Raw genomic sequence first — 16,819 nt, 5'->3', positions numbered from 1 at the left:
GGTTCCCAAGTGACAGTCTGCAGAAGGATTTCAAAAGTATGTTCAAAATGGCAGCTACAGGACCATGAAAGAGTGAAGCTCAGCCTCTGCCCATTGGTCCAAGTTCCAGGTCAATTAAGAATCACGCAACCCAGTGTTTATTCACAAATGAGACGGAAGTTTTGTAATATTTTCTACCCCACTCTCCATTTTGATGAAAACAAGGAATCCAGTAAACAGGAAGTGGGCAAAACAAACACAATGACAATCTTTCAACAGCTACGATATTAGTGAAACACTCTGGAACACTATGTCACCTCATCACTAGATGTGCAATAAAGTTCAAAGACATTAGAAATATGTAGGCTTTTTAACCAATTTTGGAAGACTCTATACTCCTTGCATATTTGCATTGTTTTTGTCCAACTTCTCCACTGTTTTAACCAGAATATAAAAAAAGTCTTCATTAATATTTGTTTCCAACAGGTAATATAAAAGTTTAAGAAATCTTGCTCTAGTAGTTTCTCTCAAGGTACACATAGTGAAAAAGCCTGGTCAACAGCTATTTTTCCTGATTTTTTTGTCAGCTGCTTCCCACAATTGTAAAATAGAAATTATGATCCATTCCTGTAGTCTTCAAGCTCACAAGATCCAAAACCTCAAGTAAGTCTTACCCAATATCACTGTCCTTAGAGTAAGGTTGTATCTTGAATTGAACATTCAATTACAGATGGACAAAACTGATTTGAGTTAAAATAAAAAACCTAGTCTTACACTACATGGACAAGGAGACATGCACAGAAATAAGCACTAGCATTTTTGTTCACATAAGGCATAAATAGCAATGGTATCAACTAAGCGGCATCTACAAAAATACTAACATTGTGAAGAATTACTCTAATTTCAAGTGTGGTTCAGAAACCAAAGATCTTTAGGAATATCGTAGAGCTTTTACAATAGGCAAAAGCTACTCCTTCACCACACTTTTTAGGCCAGGTCATTTGCCGAGGGCTGACCACAGAGACAGCCCAACCACCTCCATTCAACCACCACACTGCAAAAGAACTTCTCTACCAACAGCTCATCTGCTGCCTTCCTTTAAAACAGTGCTTTTAGACTGATCCTCACCTCTATGAAAGCAGCCTTCAAGGGTATAGGGGAAAAATACTATTGCCTGTAAGTCTGATCCACAGCAAAAGACAAAGTATTCTAGCCACCTAGGAACTGAAAATAATTAATTTCCTTGAGTAATATCTGATAGCAGACTGAGCTCTCACAGTATCACACTGGATCTGAATCAGCCCAGTCTTCTAATGGTTGGGGCAGGAGTCCATACCTTTTAATTGAGAAAGAAAATTAAGAAAAACTCAAGATGGTTGGGATTTTACAGTTTATGTTGCATCAGAACATAGAATTTGAAAAAAAAGAAAAAGGCAGCAAGTGCAAAGCTATATTTTAAGTGGTTTATCCACTGACACCTTAAATATCCACTATTTTCTTTGCAGATTTACATCATTAAAATATCCCTTCCTCACTCTAGCAAGGGAATTTCATGCCTCCAAACACTGAGCATACCTTTTGATTAACACTTGAAGAAATGATATCTGCAAAGTGATTCTTTCCCTAGTACACTTATTTTTCCTTTTCACTAAGGAGAGACATGCAAAGCCAATCTAGAGGCACACTCGGTGCATTATTTCAGCTTCCCACAGTGGATCTCCTCAGTGAGAGCTGCCATCTGGATGAAAGCTCACCTCCATGGGGCTGGAGAGGAACATACACATCTCCTGACTTCAGTAACAGGATCACACACAATAGGGCTTCCATAAACACATTCATTTTGGCATGGAAGGTCTTACTGTGATTTCATTCAAATATTTAAAAATATTAGTATCACAGCTAATAGGAAATGTGAAGAAAACAGCCAAAGCCATTTAATCAGAGTTACAGAGGCAGCACATTCCAAGAAAATCTGAACACAGCTAGTCATAGTCAGCTAACACCAACATTAGTTAAAGCACATACATACTGCACTTCACTAACTCAGCTAGGCTTGTTAGAAGGCAGTAGGTTACAAAGTTGAAAGAGAGAAAAAATTTTGTGAGCAAAAATCTCTTATCATTAGCCCCTCCTCTGGGCTGCTTTGGGTTCTCTCTCACATCCTACCACTGGCTTGCACTGTGGTCCTGCTCCTCAGACCATGAAAGTGGTCTGGCTTTTCCATTTACAGCCAATTTCAGGAACAGCTTCCTCAAGCAGATGTATACTTGGCAGAACGTTACATGAGATAAATTACTCAGTAGAGGGTCTCAACCATTTTGCCCCAAAATATCCAGCCTTACAGCAAGACTGAAAACATCAGATACAACTTTTACTGAGAACCATGACATGGCTCTGCACAAACTAGGCCAAGAGGCAGTGCCAAAATACGCTTCACCAGCATGACCATGACCATACTGATGACTTCATTTCTCAGAAAGCAAGCACTGAACACAGGGGCTTGCCTGCTTCGAGGTTTTATGTTTCTGCCCCTGTCCTCTCAAGCAAAGATTGCTTAAAAACCTTGAACAAGATTAAAACAGCTTGTCAACAAACAACCCCAGACTGATGAGACATTCATAGCAACAACTTGGAAATAAGAATACTTTGCCAGAACATCTCTCCTAAAACTTTCTTCACCAGAAAACTAATTTGTATTAACTTGGTATCTAAATCAACAAACGAACAGGATTTCCTCTCTGTTAACTCTGAGAATACATTTATCCCAGGTATTCAAGACCATGATTAAAACAAGGAGACTAGACCTAGCCCAAGAGCTTTATGGCTTTTCTCCAAAACCTCTTACTTCTCTATGAAGACCAGAACTGTTTCAGGACCGAATACTTCAGGATTTAGATAAGTCACTACTTCCAAAACAAAATGTTTCTAAATCTATATTACTGAAATACATGTTATTTAAAAGACAGTCTTTTCTTCTCCATCAAAATCATCATAAGGTAATTTAACTTTTAAAGACTATTCAACTATTCAGACAGGTATCAGTGACAAAGGTACACTTATCTCAGGGCAATGCAGAGGAAAATACATTAATATAATAATATTATATTCAGGGATCATAATTTTTGACTCCAAGAACAATCTTTCTGCTCTGCTAACAGTGCACATCCTGTACACCTTCACCTGTAGCTGTTCTTACTCTCTCCAGAGCCCCAAACCTGGCATGTCACCAAGTTCTAACAGAAGCGGGTTCCTCTAGCAACTGAAATATTATCAGACAGAGCAAACCCAAGCAGTTATGGCAAACTTTGACGAGTAACAGCCTCTCCTTTCCTCTCTGGAAACTGCAAAATCACTGCAGCCTTTTCCAAACCACACCTACCCTGGCAAAACTATTTTCCAAATCCCCATGGAGTGATTAAACCATTCCTTTACAAAGTGTCACACCAAAACCCCTTCCTTAAAATCAGCCCCACTTTCAAACTTCATTCTGTCTCAGTGCTGCTTCCTAAGCAGTTCAGAAGAAATGCAACTCGCTTCCACAATTCAGCCTATTTCCTTCATTCTTTTGTGCATCCATGCCAAACCCAAGGATTTCCCTCCCTCTGTCATAACGATACAATAAAGAAAAAAAGAGGAACACCATGAAAAAAAACCCCATAGTTCTCTGACCTGATAAAGAAGCACAGTCAACTTTGACAGTCTGCATAAATATAATCCTACTTTGCACTGAGAATTTTTATTTTATTCTGGATAGGAAGCTTGCTGTCCCAATTCCTAGGAAGCACTCAGTACCTTGGTGGTGATTCCACAGGACTACAGGGTAGGACAGGTAATAAAAAGCACTGGCAAAACCAGGAAGTAAAAGCAACTAGCCAGAGATTGTCTTGTATTCCCTGGAGATGTAGCACAGATGTTGCTGACCTGGGGTACTGCAGGCAGCACTGCCACTCCTACACAAGCATCTCAAGTTTGTTTTGTTTCCTTCTAGGACAAAGCATGTTTACAGTTGATTCCACAAAGCCTAAGGCTAAGTCTGACTGCCAACCTCTCCAGCACCACTGCTCCAAATCTGCTTGCACATCTAGGTATGTAAGTGCCAAGGACTAAGTCCAATCACATTTTGTACATCAGATTTTTCTTACTCATCAATGTAGTTAGTTTTGACCTTTTATCATCTGCACCCATGACACCAGCCTCACATCTCCATCAGCGGCAAAAACGATGAAAGCCTCACCCAGTTCACCCCCTACAATATGCATGCCCCCATCAGGAATGGTCAGTCCAGAGAAGTCCATGGTCCCCACCGCAATCGGAACAACTTGCAAGTGGATGACCACAGCCATGCTGTGCTGAAACCACACACTTGCAGATGAGAAAAAGTATGATATCAGACTGCAAAACAGTATTTACAGACACCATTTATACTACACAATCCTAATGGCATCTTATGAAGACTAAGTGGAAGTCTCACAAGCACCACTTAAAAACTATACTGGCACTGGGAAGCTGATACAATAGACTTTTATTGCCTGCAGACAAAACACCCTCTGCCTGGCAAGTTTTGACTACAGCAGAAGTGCTACCCTGAAGTATGCCTTAATGTGTTTTACCCTACACATAAAAACAGATAAAAACTCCTATTCCTGCTGAACATGTTAACCCAAGAACAGCCTCTGTTCATCCAAGGACGACTGCTCCTGCCTCATGTTGGTTTTGTGTATCATTTCACAGGTAGGTTACTGTTTTTGGATGTGACCATAAGTTTCAGATTATGTCCTTCACAGCAGTATTTCAAACCACAATGCTTAGATCTTCAGTCAAGTTTTTGGGTTTGGGATTTTTTTTAAGTAACAGGAGCAAGAAAGATTTAAATTAGACAGGAAGACCTGACACTGCAACAAATTTCAAAGAATACTGCATCACCCCCCTTTTTCTATCCAAAAGACATATTTCAAACAAGACACTGGACTATACGCAGTTCTTATTTGCACAATGTAGCATCCTCAACTACATATTCACCAGCACTAACTTGGTTTAAAAGCTTCCCAGACTCAATTAACAACTACACAGGTGAACTCTGAGCCACACAAAACAGAAACTGGGTCCTGAACTGATACTTAACATGTCTGTAACAAGGATGCCGAACGGCTTATTCCTCACCACTGACATTCCTCAAAACATAAGACTTGAGTACTTGATTTCAGTCTCCTACTTTTTCTCTAGTTTATACAAGTAGATTAGGAGAACTGAGTAAAAATCTTCTTTTGCTCTTCTCCTCAGACAGAACCAAGACCTTCCCAAAGTACACGGTGACAAAACTAAAAAGGTGTTACATGAATGAGCCTCTGAACAAGATCCTCACTCTCTCCCTGCGATTACAGGGCCTGGAGAACATCATTTTCATCCCCTCAGCAACATCCCATGTAACTGTGCTGTCAGTTTCAACTGGTGCTGAGACTGGGATAGACCAACATGGAAGCAGAAATTAAGGATATAAGCAAATCAACAGAACAAAAAGAAAATAATTCTATAATGAAATCTAATTGAATTACCAAGTGCAATTAAAGAAATAAATAGTCATTACTGAAAACAATTATTTTCAGTCATTTGATCATGTCTCATGTTCTGGTTTCCCCTTTCTTTTCCTGTAAACACTAAAGATAAAAAACAAGCACCTAAGCACTGAACAGACAAAGAATTTGGAAAAAGGTTTAAGTCACAAAAAATAAATCAAGTTTTTCCTAAATAAAGTAATATTAATGAAAACCTACTTTAATGAGACTGTGTATTTTCAGTTTAAGGAAAAAATGGCAGCCTTTAAGAATACAAGAATTCAATGCAGATAAGTCTTGCAGAAGCTCTGTGGATAGTATTTAAGTAAAACCTGAATTTTAAAGCAAAATTTCAAAAGCTTAAGGATAAGCTACAATTTAAAAAAGGATCTATGCTTATACTCACCAAGAAACTTGTTTATGTTGCTGCAAACATTCCAACCAGTGCTGTGTAACTACAGGAAAGGAAAAACAAAAACATGTGAATTCTGAGACTTAAAGTAGTTCAGAGTTCAAAAAAATACAGTCAACAGTAGCTCCATAATAGAATAACACCTCTAGAACAAAAATTTAATCTGAAAATATTTCAGTACAGGTCAGCAGACTGCTGTGATCCAAATTAGAGAGACGCTTAAGAGACCCTTACATACAGACATTCTCTCTGCATATCCACATCATACTTCTCCATCATTTACTCTCTATTGTCAACTAAAAGTCACCAGTAACTTTATCATTACTCCTACTTTAGTGCAACAGGTACTGCAGTATTAACTAGCTACACACTAACTAAGCAGTCCGCTTCTGTCGATGAAGACATCCTCAACTGGATAATCTACATTCACCACATGGAAGAAGGAGCTGTGTTTTGCTAATACAAGAATGAACCACAAGAGTTTCTCCAGAATTGCTTCTTCATCCACAAATCCAATTCTTGTCAATACATGCAGGCTTCCTCACACTGCAGCAGTGGGAAAGAGAGCCATTTAAATTGTTCCCAGAAGCCCAATTTAGGCTGCAGATTTGGCACCCTAATGACATTGCTCCCTGAACAGAACGGATCAATGAACTTCAGTTCATTACCTGAACTGAAGATGCATAGAACCTACTATGGTTTAGGAATAGTATCGTTCCATCAAGTGTTCCCACTGAAAGGGGAATCAGAGGCACAAAAGGTAAAGATCATTGGTTGAGATTAGAACAGTTTACTGAAAACAGTAATGAGATAAGAAAATGAACTGTAAAAGTAATGGTATTAAGAACAAAAAGTGTAAAAGAGAGGCAAGCAATTCACACGTGAATGCTCACTGCAGAGCCTGAGGCAACCTGACCACACCCAAGCCATCTCAGCCTGGAAGGGACCCCTTTCCCCCCGCTGGCACAGATTTTCTGTACAGGTCAGAAGACTGCTGCCATCCAAACTTGAGAGATGCTTAAGAGACCCTTACAAACACACAGACACCCCTCCACACACTCACATCAGATTCTAGCCACACCCTCTTCTGGCTAATAGGACATTATCCATCCCTTATTCTGTACCATTTACACCATGTCCAAATCCTACCCCTTTCCAACTACACACACAAACACACACACACACACACACACACACACACACACACGGTCAGACATAGATATCTACAAAAGCACAGGTATCATTTCCATCATCAATGGCTGTCCCTCCAAGATGTCTGTTGAGCTCATTTAGCCCAAGACTGAATTCCATCCATCCTAGAGGTCTTCTAGGGCAAGGAGGGCTGGTGGCAAACTGCATCAGGAATTTATGACTGGTATACATGGAGCAGTCTATACACCTTGTCAACTGCAGTTATAGCACACAGTGGCACTGTTATCACCAACCAATATTATACAATTCAACATTACAGACTCTTCTCAAATCCCTTTGAGGTACACATCATGTTTCCTTGTCCCTCTGCATTACCCACAAAGAGCACCCAGGCCCTTTAGCAAAACCAATCCGCCAGATGTGCTTGCCTTTGTCTGAAGTAGGACTAACCCAAACTGTCTTCCCTAACATATTCCTCATAATCTATCCCTCATGGGGACCTTATCCCTTTCTACAGAATGTGGAGGTTTTGACTGTGAAGGGCCAGCTAGACTGGTGCAGCCTCAAGTGTTAACTAACCAGGGGGCTTTTGCTAGGTGGAGATGCTAATGTCTGATGGTTCCCCACCCGTTACTTTCAATATGGTTGTTAACAGTCCATTATGCTGTTTAATTTTTCCAGAGACTGGCGCACATTAAGGAATATGATACACCCACTCAATCCCATAGTATCTGGCTCAGATGTCTACGAGGCCGTTGTCTGACTCAATTCTTTCTGGAGTGCTGTAAAATAAATGAAGCCACAGGGGCTAGCTTCTTAGCCGGATAGCCGATCCCTTGTAGGGTAAGCGCCCCAGGCAAGCAGTCTCAAAGCTGGACACCTCAGCCCTCTGGAGGCTGGGGTGCCCTAGGCCAGACTGCAGCACAGCCGTGGCCCCTAGCAAGCTTAGTGATTGTCAGCTCTCAGTGAAAATCTTTTATGATTTCAGCTCTTAGCTTGCTCGCAAGGGGCTGTGGCTGGCTGTGGCTCCTGGAAGGCAGACGAAAAATGAGAGAGAAGGCAGCCAAGAGTGTTCCACAATGGTTTATTCTGAGGGTCTTGCGGAGGGTCTTGAAGCTGCTCTTCCAAAGAAATGGGCCAAGACAGCCTCTTTTATAGGGTTAGGGAGGACTGAAAACTGACCAATTGTAAGGGTTAGGGAAACTAGCCTATGGGGTCACAGAGAGATAAGCAGGCCTGGAGGACCAGAGTGAGGACTCCTGGTTCAATTCCTATGACTCAGCAAATACCTATCTCTAAACATCCCTCCACGGAGCCGTAGCCAGCCCTGCGTCTGCTACAGAGTGCCATGCTTAGAGAGGATTTGTTTTTCAAGGCCCAGATGGCGTTCTGGTCAGTGCTGTGAAGAATGGAGTAGGTCCAAGCATCCAGTGGTGCCTTCCACCACTGTCAGCACGTAACATTTGCCTTGGCAGGTCTGCAGGAGAATGATGTAATCAGTCTGCCAGGCTTCCCCATATTTATATTTTGACCATTGCCCCCCATACCACAGGGGCTTTACCCACTTGGCCCAGTTTGACTGCAGTACACATTTCACAGCCACGGATAACCTGGAGATGGTGTCCGTGGTTAAGTCCACCCACAGTCATGAGCCCATCTTTAACGCTGCACCTCTTTCCAGATGACATGAGGTGTCATGGGCTGCCCACCAAGCCAGAAATAATTCACCTGAGGCAATTTAGCCTTGGCAGCCTGATCCACTTGTTCATTGTTGCAATGCTCTTCAGTAGTCCAACTCTTGTGTATGTGTGCATCTACATAACATACTTTTCCAGTCAATTTCTCTACCCAGGCAGCCACACTTCAGCAGCCCAGATGGGTTTCCCTCTGGACTGCCAATTGGTCTTTTTTCATTGGTCCAGCCCCCCTCCCCCCAGCATTTGCCACCAACCACAAATCAATGCAGAGGTAGGACATTGGCCATTTCTCTCATTTAGCAATATTTGAAGACAGCTAGATGGCTTTAATCTCTGCAAGGACCACCTTGTCCTTCAACAGCTTCTGCAACTCACTGCGTAAGACTCCATATGGCAGCTTTCCACAATTTGTCCCTGTGGTATGACAGCAAGCAGCAGTGAAGAGAGCATCACTTCTAATTTTCTGGTAGCTGATTATATGGTGGAGCCTCCTTAGAATGGTGGCACCTTTTCCTCCTCATCTTCTGATGAGGTATGGATATTTTTGCCTTCGTGCCACTTTGTGATGATTTCCAAGATCCCTGGGTGACTGGGTTTCCTATTTGAGCTCACTGTGTGGTCAGAGCCATTCTTCAGTGTCATGATGTGTAGAAGGGAATTTTCCTTGGACATCCAGTCCAGCACTGTCAGTCTGGGTGCCAGAAAGCGCCCTGCTTCAGTGTCAATCACTTCTGAGGCGGTACCGATCCCTTCATAACCTGTCAAAATTTCTTCTTCGGTTGGGGTGTAACAGGCCTCAGATCCTCTTTATAAGCAAACGCAGAACCCCAGGGGTTTTCTTCAAGTCTCCATGGGTACTTTTTGTCAGAGACTCCAGGAAGGACCATGCTTCTCAGCTGCAATGTAGAGCACATTTTTCACATCTTATCCTGTCCTGAGTGGCCCAAAGGCTGCTGAACAATTTCCTGTTGAGTTTGTCCAAAACTTGTTGTTTAGAATCCCACCTAAAATTGTTGCTCTCCCATGTCACATGAGAGAAAGGGCTTACAACCTTGACTATCTTATGGAATATGCATCCTGCAAAAACCCACAGTTCCTAAGAAAGCCGGTTTCCTTTTTGCTGTCTGGACACAATACTTTGATGACCACATCCACTGGACTCTCATAATATCCATCCTGCCTAGGAGCTGAATTTTCTGGGCAAGTCCTTGATTGTGGCAAAAATAGCCTTCAGGAAGATTTGGGTTGTTTTCTCCCCTTTCTCAAAAACCTCCTCTGCAGCGTTGCCCCCATACAATGATGTCATCAAGGTACTGCAAGTGTTCTGAGACCTCACCTTTTCCCACTGCAGCCTACATCACTCCATGGCAAATGGTAGAACTGTGCTTCCACCTCTGGGGCAGTTGCTTCCAGGTGTACTGGATACCACTCCAGGTAAACACTAACAGTGGCCTGCATTCTGCTGCTAAAAGAATGCAGAAAAACACACTAGAAATCTCAATGGTGGCACCACTTTGCTGCCCTGGACTTCAGGTCATGCTGAAGCTCCAGCATATCTGGCACAGCAGCACTCAGGGATGGTGCAATGATGGTGTGACTTCATTCGGGCCAAACTACTTCACTGTCAGTTTCCACTCTCCGTTGTACCCGTGCACTGGCCAATTAGGACTACAGGACATTTCCTGTCCAACTTGCTTGAGTCTTTCAAGTCTTTCCAGAGTCCTGGACAGTTCACAGCCACAGGTCAATCAGGAGGAAAAAAAAAAAGATTTCAAATTGCCTGAATCAGGTAGTCACCTGGAGCACCTCTTGTCCTCCTTCTTTCATTGACATTCATGTCAATGCCCTGGTGTATGACAACGGCGCACTCCATACAAACTTCTGCCACATGGATTGTTGTGAAAAATCAGAGAAAATTATTACTGGCTCAAATCAACTGGAGGGGAAGGGGCAGCTCTGTGGAAAGTGGGAGGTGCACTGCTCCATTCCACAATCCCACCCCCAGGAACCTCTAGTCCAGCCCAGAATGATTGTCAGGCACTGGCACACTGAAAGGAATAACTTACACCCCATGCCTGCAGCCTCAATCCAGCTCCAGAGATAACCAGAATTCCACCTGGGAAGCATAGCCAAAGGAGGCCAGAGCACGTAAAACACACTGCTTTAAGATGCATGTGGTCACTTCACTATCATCCTTGGAGTTTATGACAGCTGAGATTGCACTTGGATCAAAGATGGTAGCTGTATCTTGGTTTTGTCTCTTTTTCACTTCTAACTTCCCCTCTTGGAACATGGGTAATATAAGGTTGGATGGGTGGACCTTGCTAAACGAAATGCTTTATTCCAATTGACTGTTTTGTTTTAAATTTTGCCAAATTCCTGCTCTGCTGAAGTCTGCCAGTTGGATTTGGTTTTTTAACCTCCTGAGAACATTGTAGCATTTCTCTTGTGTGCCCACCTCAAGGAAAACTAGTACCTTCTTTAAAGAAACTTGCCAAGTAAGCCCTGGGGTTTAAACATTTATGTACTCTGGACCTCATCTGGATTGACAGGGGATTGCTCATTATTTGAATCCCTATAGATTACCCAAGCACAGCTGATGCTCTCTGGTAGTGGATACCTTTCTCTACGGTGGTCCACCTCCTTGTGTGCACTATTACATGATCTTTGAGAGAGCACCTTGCCCTCACACTTGACAGGAGTTGCCTCCAGAGGCTAAATGTTTGTCTTCTTCCTGATCTCCCAGGACCCTGCACCACAGAACAGGGATCCCAGTTACCTGACTGAATTACCACCCAGCACCACACCCATCAGCTGCGATATCCCAGCTCAGAGGTTGCTCTGGGTACGCTAACAGCACAGTATACACTTACAGCAGGATGCTGAACCTAAGATTTTATCACCAAGCATCAACATGAATTTTAGCTATCAGATGAAAAAATTATGACCAAAAATGGAAGGAGCAAATCAGAAAGCACAAAAATTACCTGGTTACAGTACCTGAAGCAGTAACTGAACTTGGGACTTTTGACTCCTAGAAGAAATCTACCTGCAAAAATATACATAAAAAAAAAAGTCTGAAAAACATTTTTCACAGATAATTTGCAGCACCTGCAACATTGGCTACTGAAAATCTCAGCGGTCACTGCTTCCACCCAGTCAGTATACAGTGTCCTGACTCCCAGATGTGGCATTCTGTTTCACTGCTTCCTGCCTTGACAGAACCAAATCTATCCTACTTGTTGATAAAGAAGAGGATATTTTCAAGACATCCAAATAAAGGAACATTTTTCAAGTTATACTGCCATAAGTACTGATAAAAAATTATGTCTTTATTTAAGATAATTCATGAAGCAGACAGATCACCTGTGCATATGTCACCCTGTAAGAAGGATGCAACTTTGCCTATTTGTTTTAAAAGAAAAGAAAGGGGTGCACTTCAAGGCTGCTTGCAGACTTGTCTCCCAGCTGAGAGATGAAAGGACAGCAGGAAAGCCAAAAAACTAAGTGCCTATTTCTGCAAGCCTGGTAACAGCAACAAAAGACAGCTGCAGCACAGGGAAATGACTGATACAAATACACGTGATCTTGGAGCAAAAAAAGCCATTAGCAAACTACAGAATAGGGAAGAAGCCAGCCTGGTGTACTCACAACCCCTGCTATGCCAACGCATGCTTTTAAAACTAACTAAAATTCTAACTCAAACCCTACCAATAGCACTCTCTGCATCACTCATGCATAGGTCTAGGCTAAGGAGAATCAGCTCTGCATCTGGAGCACAGAGGTGTTGAAGATAGTTTCCTTACTCAACGACTCTGTGGAACAAGAGGATATTCTCCAATTCCTGGGAAAAGAAGTGCTGATTTTAAGCAGTAGAAAAGTGAGTAAATTCTGAAACTAGTATTTTAACATAAGCAACAAGATCAGAAAAGCTCTTTGACTCTAACTTCATATTAAAAAACCCAAAACAAAACCAAACAAAAACAATCAAGCCCACAAAACAAAACCCCCGCCCAATAAGCAACAGTGCTTCCTCTCTTTTCATTAATACAGGCCACCAAGCTGAAGACATGTTTTCCTTTCTAATCAATTTCCTTTTAACCAATCCTAAGAACTCCATTTCAGGTAGATTTATGAAAAAATAAGGCAGACCGTACCTGCCTACACTTAAATAAGGCTGGTTGAATATTCTGAAGCCCAGTAAGAAGACACACAAGCATGTCAACAAACTAACATGCCTCCAAAAGGAGTGTTTATATTCCAATATGCATTATTATCTGCAGCCAGTAAGCATAGACACAGTATACACCCATGCATGTCTGGTGTTTGCAGTCACAAAAATATTGGAATGCCAGTAGTTCTGAGATGTAGCAGACATGGGGCTAGCTACAGCCCCGTGGCAGATGAAGGCTTAGAGATAAGGAAATGCCAAGTCATAGGAACTAAACCAGAAGTCTTCACTCCGGTCCTCCAGGCCTGTTTATCTTTCTGCGATCCCATAGGCTATTTTCCCTTACCCTTACAATTGGTCAGTTCCCAAGCCCCCCTAACCCTATAAAAGAGGCTGCCTTGGCCCATTCTGTTAGAAGGGCTGTCGTTGGAACCCCTTCACAGACCCTTCTAATAAACCACCATGGAATAAACCGAGGCAGCTGCCTTCTCCTCTCTCATCATCTGCTCTTCTGAAAGCCATGATCAGCCAGAGCCCCTTAGCAAGCTAAGAGCTGAAACTATAAAGAGCTGAAAATCACGAAGAGCAGACAATCACAGCCGTTTGGGCTCGGGCACTCAGCCTCCGGAAGGCTGAGATATCCGGCCCTAATACTGCTTGCTCGGGGCGCTCTGACCCTACCGAGAATCAGCTATCCAGCTAAGGAGCAAGCCCCATGGCTTTTTACACTGAGAGGTCTTTAGAAATATACAGGCCATGTAGCTATTGGTATTTGGACAGCAAGGACAAAGCAAGAGTTCCAAGCTACCATTTTTCACCTGAAGAAAGTATTTTCCTGCAGGAAGAACAAGGAGTCAAAACAAACCTGTAGGCAAGCAAGGAACAGAAGCGAGAAGTATGAAGACAAGGAATTAATTGAAGAAAAAAAGAAAGGATTTCTTACTCAGACATACAATGAACTAATGAGTGCTTCACAAGACTTCTCAGTAAGATGCACCAGCCCAAAGGACTGCTCTTTTAAAGACTTAAAAACCCTCACTGTATCCATGCAACTAGACAACCATCAAGAGCACAGTTTAAATACTGACAACAACCACTTGCAGGGCTGAGCAATAAGAGCTGGTGTCAGTCTCTCAGCTGACAAATTTCAGCTACAGACAATACCTATCTTTTGCAGATGCAGTTATAAATAGAATGTGCAGCTACAGAGAATTTATCATCATCCCCTACTATTAAATTAGGGGTTGCGCTCTCCTTTCCTGGCCAAGAGGGAAAATTTAAGTCAATATTATTGCCTAGGTCATGCAGGAACTACAGGAGTAAAAGCAAGTGCTACAGAGAGATTTGCCAATTAATGGTAAGAATAAATTACATGCGTCTTACATTTCAGTCAAGGCAGTACCGCTATGAACAATTAATACTCTAGGCTCATTCCCAGCTTGACCTTAAAATTACAGGCAGACATATTTTACTCTCAGCCTGCTCAAGTAAAATTTTATTTCCATTGAGGAGACATCCACCGAGTTATCAGCAAGAGCGTAAACTACTGAACTCTTCCACAAGCTGATTTAGCATGCATTCAAATAACATGCATTCATCTAAGTCACTTTCCTTTATTACTATGAAAGTTTAGAAGTCACACAAAAATTAAAACAGAGAATTATGCTATGACTGATCTTTGCTTAAGCCTTCTTGCTTGTCTTTTTTTTAGAAACTGGTTCTGCAAGGGCATCCTTAACTCATTATGGAAAATTAAATGAACCCAGGTCAAAAGCATTAGTTACAGAGATGCTCCATTGCTGCTGTACAGATACTTAGAAAAGGTTATTCGAAGTCACTACCATTGCTTTAACATTTTGCTTAATTCCCAACTGCATACAACACAACAAAATTCTCTAGCCTAATGATATTTATTTTACTTAGCTTGGACTCATCAACTTTCAGATATCTCTCCGGGTTTATTTTAAAGTATTTAGGCTAGAAACAACAGCCTGGGACCACAGAAACAGCTCTGATACCCAGATTTCAAGCCTGTAAGGAGATAAAACGGTTTCCCGAAACTGTACCTGTTTAAATTAGCAAAATCCTGGAATGGTTACAGATTACCAACTAGTACAAAAATCCACTTTGCTGGCAGTAAGCCGTATCTGAACACAGACCTGCCAGGAAGAATACCCCAGTGCCTGCCAAACATACCCATTACACAGGTACGACATGAGGCAACTTTGAGGTTAGCAAAAATATCCACCGTAATTTCTGTTCTTTTAAAATGGTTTAAAGAGACAGAGTGCAGCGCGATAAAGAAATGCTCTAGATTTAATGGGACAGAAAAGGAACGGAAGCCTCCTCTCGCCGTGCTGAACATCTGGCACGGCAAGTACCAGCTCAGCGCGGGTTCCCTACTCCCGGGTTCTGCCAGAGCACCCCCGGAACCCAGACCCGCCGGGCCCTGCACCTCCCGCTCCCCGCCGCACCCGGCAGCGCCAGACGCCGCTCCGGACCCGTCACATCCCCGCCTCGGGCTCCGGCTGGGGCTCAGGCTCCGGTGCCTCCGCAAGGTCACTCAGCCGCCCCCGCCGGATGGGCCCGCGGCGCCGGCATTCAGCTCGCACGGACTCACCTGCCCGCGCAGCTCCGCGGGCCGGCGTGGGCGGGCAGCGACGGGGGAGCGGCCAGGGCCAGCCAGAGCCGCGGGCCTCAGCGCGCCGGGCCGCAGCGAGGCGGGAGCAGCCCCGCTCGGCGCCCCGGGGCCGCAGGCGGGAGGCGCCGCCCGGCCCGGCCCGGCCCTGCCCGGTCCGGCCCGGCCCTTTGTGCGCGGGGACGCGCCCCCCCGGCCGCCCTCCCCGCGTCTCCCCACCGCGCCGCGGGCCCGCAGCGCCGGACCGGGCAGGCGGCCTGGCCTGCCCGGGCGCCGCCGCGCTCTTACCGAGGGGGATCTGTACGGGAAAAAGGGTTAGAACGGAGCCACCCCGCCCGGGCTCGCGGCGCGCTGAGTCCCGCGCACCGACCACAGCAGCATAAAATGGCCGCCGCGATGCGGCGCCGCTGGGGGGCGGGGGCAGGCCTGCCCACTCCAGCCGAAGAGCGCGCGCAAGGGGCGGGGTCGGGCATGGAGCCGGGCGGGGAGCGGCGCCGGCGGGGTCACCCCGATGAGCGGCTCCGGTGCTGCCGGGGCGGGGGGCCTCGGCCGTCAGCGGGCCACAGCCGCAGTGCCCTGCCGGAAGCGTGAGCGCTGGGCTGGCACGGCGGTGAAATACCGGGGAGAGTTGGCGGCCTGCCCCCTTGAGCCTTCCTTGAGGAAGGGATGCGGGCGCTCTTACGCACACCCTCCCGTGGCTGTCGCAGCCACCGCCGGTTCGGCTCGGTTCCCTCACTGCTGCCCCCTGTGCCAGGAAGCGGGTGGGCCTGAGCAGTGCCCATCCGAGGGGGTCGTCACTGTCTCTTAGCCGTGCTCACCCTCTGGTACAGTCAGAAGACTGTGGGTTCAGCTGTAGATAACAGAGTTGTTCAGGGGCAAATTAATTTAATTTTTTTTGATCATTTTATACTGGGTTAAAGCCCAAACCAGATTGACACAGAAGAGCAAAAATCTGTGTATGCTGGAATTGGGTGGATAAATTGTCCCTGGTTCAGGTGGGTTTCCAGGGATAATCCCTGAATTTCTCCTCAGAGGTCACAGACCAGCAGAAGGTTGCTGCCTGTCAGGTTTTGTGACTGAAAGAGTAACTGCTGTGGCCAAGGTGTCCTCATAGCACCAGGTGCTTTTGCGCTTCGGGGGAGAAAGACACAACATGGCCAAGGGCTTTTCTCTTCTGTCTTCCTCCTCTTCCAGCTGCGGTTGTTACACAAATCTGGC

At 44.4% G+C, this 16,819-nt stretch overlaps 1 protein-coding gene across 9 annotated transcripts in view; it reads right to left on the bottom strand.

Moving 5' to 3' along the window:
• PHF20 (PHD finger protein 20) overlaps nt 1-16,039 on the bottom strand; it is a 75,528-nt gene extending 59,489 nt beyond the window's left edge. For 5 of the 9 annotated variants that reach the window (XM_059862815.1, XM_059862821.1, XM_059862823.1 and 2 more), the window contains exons 1-3: nt 15,890-16,039; nt 11,780-11,841; nt 5,938-5,986 (exon numbers count right to left, since the gene is read on the bottom strand). The gene's annotated coding sequence lies outside the window, so the exon portion shown is untranslated. Of the gene's footprint in view, nt 1-4,213; nt 4,344-5,937; nt 5,987-11,779; nt 11,842-15,889 lie in introns of those variants that run through there. The other 4 variants (XM_059862818.1, XM_059862822.1, XM_059862816.1 and 1 more) reach the window with 3 other exon arrangements.
• Between the last annotated feature and the right edge of the window lie 780 nt (nt 16,040-16,819).

The sequence above is a fragment of the Haemorhous mexicanus genome, chromosome 18 (genome assembly GCF_027477595.1).
Source record: "Haemorhous mexicanus isolate bHaeMex1 chromosome 18, bHaeMex1.pri, whole genome shotgun sequence".
NCBI classification, from domain to species: Eukaryota; Metazoa; Chordata; class Aves; order Passeriformes; family Fringillidae; genus Haemorhous; species Haemorhous mexicanus.
The sequence above is the reverse complement of the archived record's forward strand: the minus strand, read 5'-3'. Positions and strand labels throughout refer to the sequence as shown.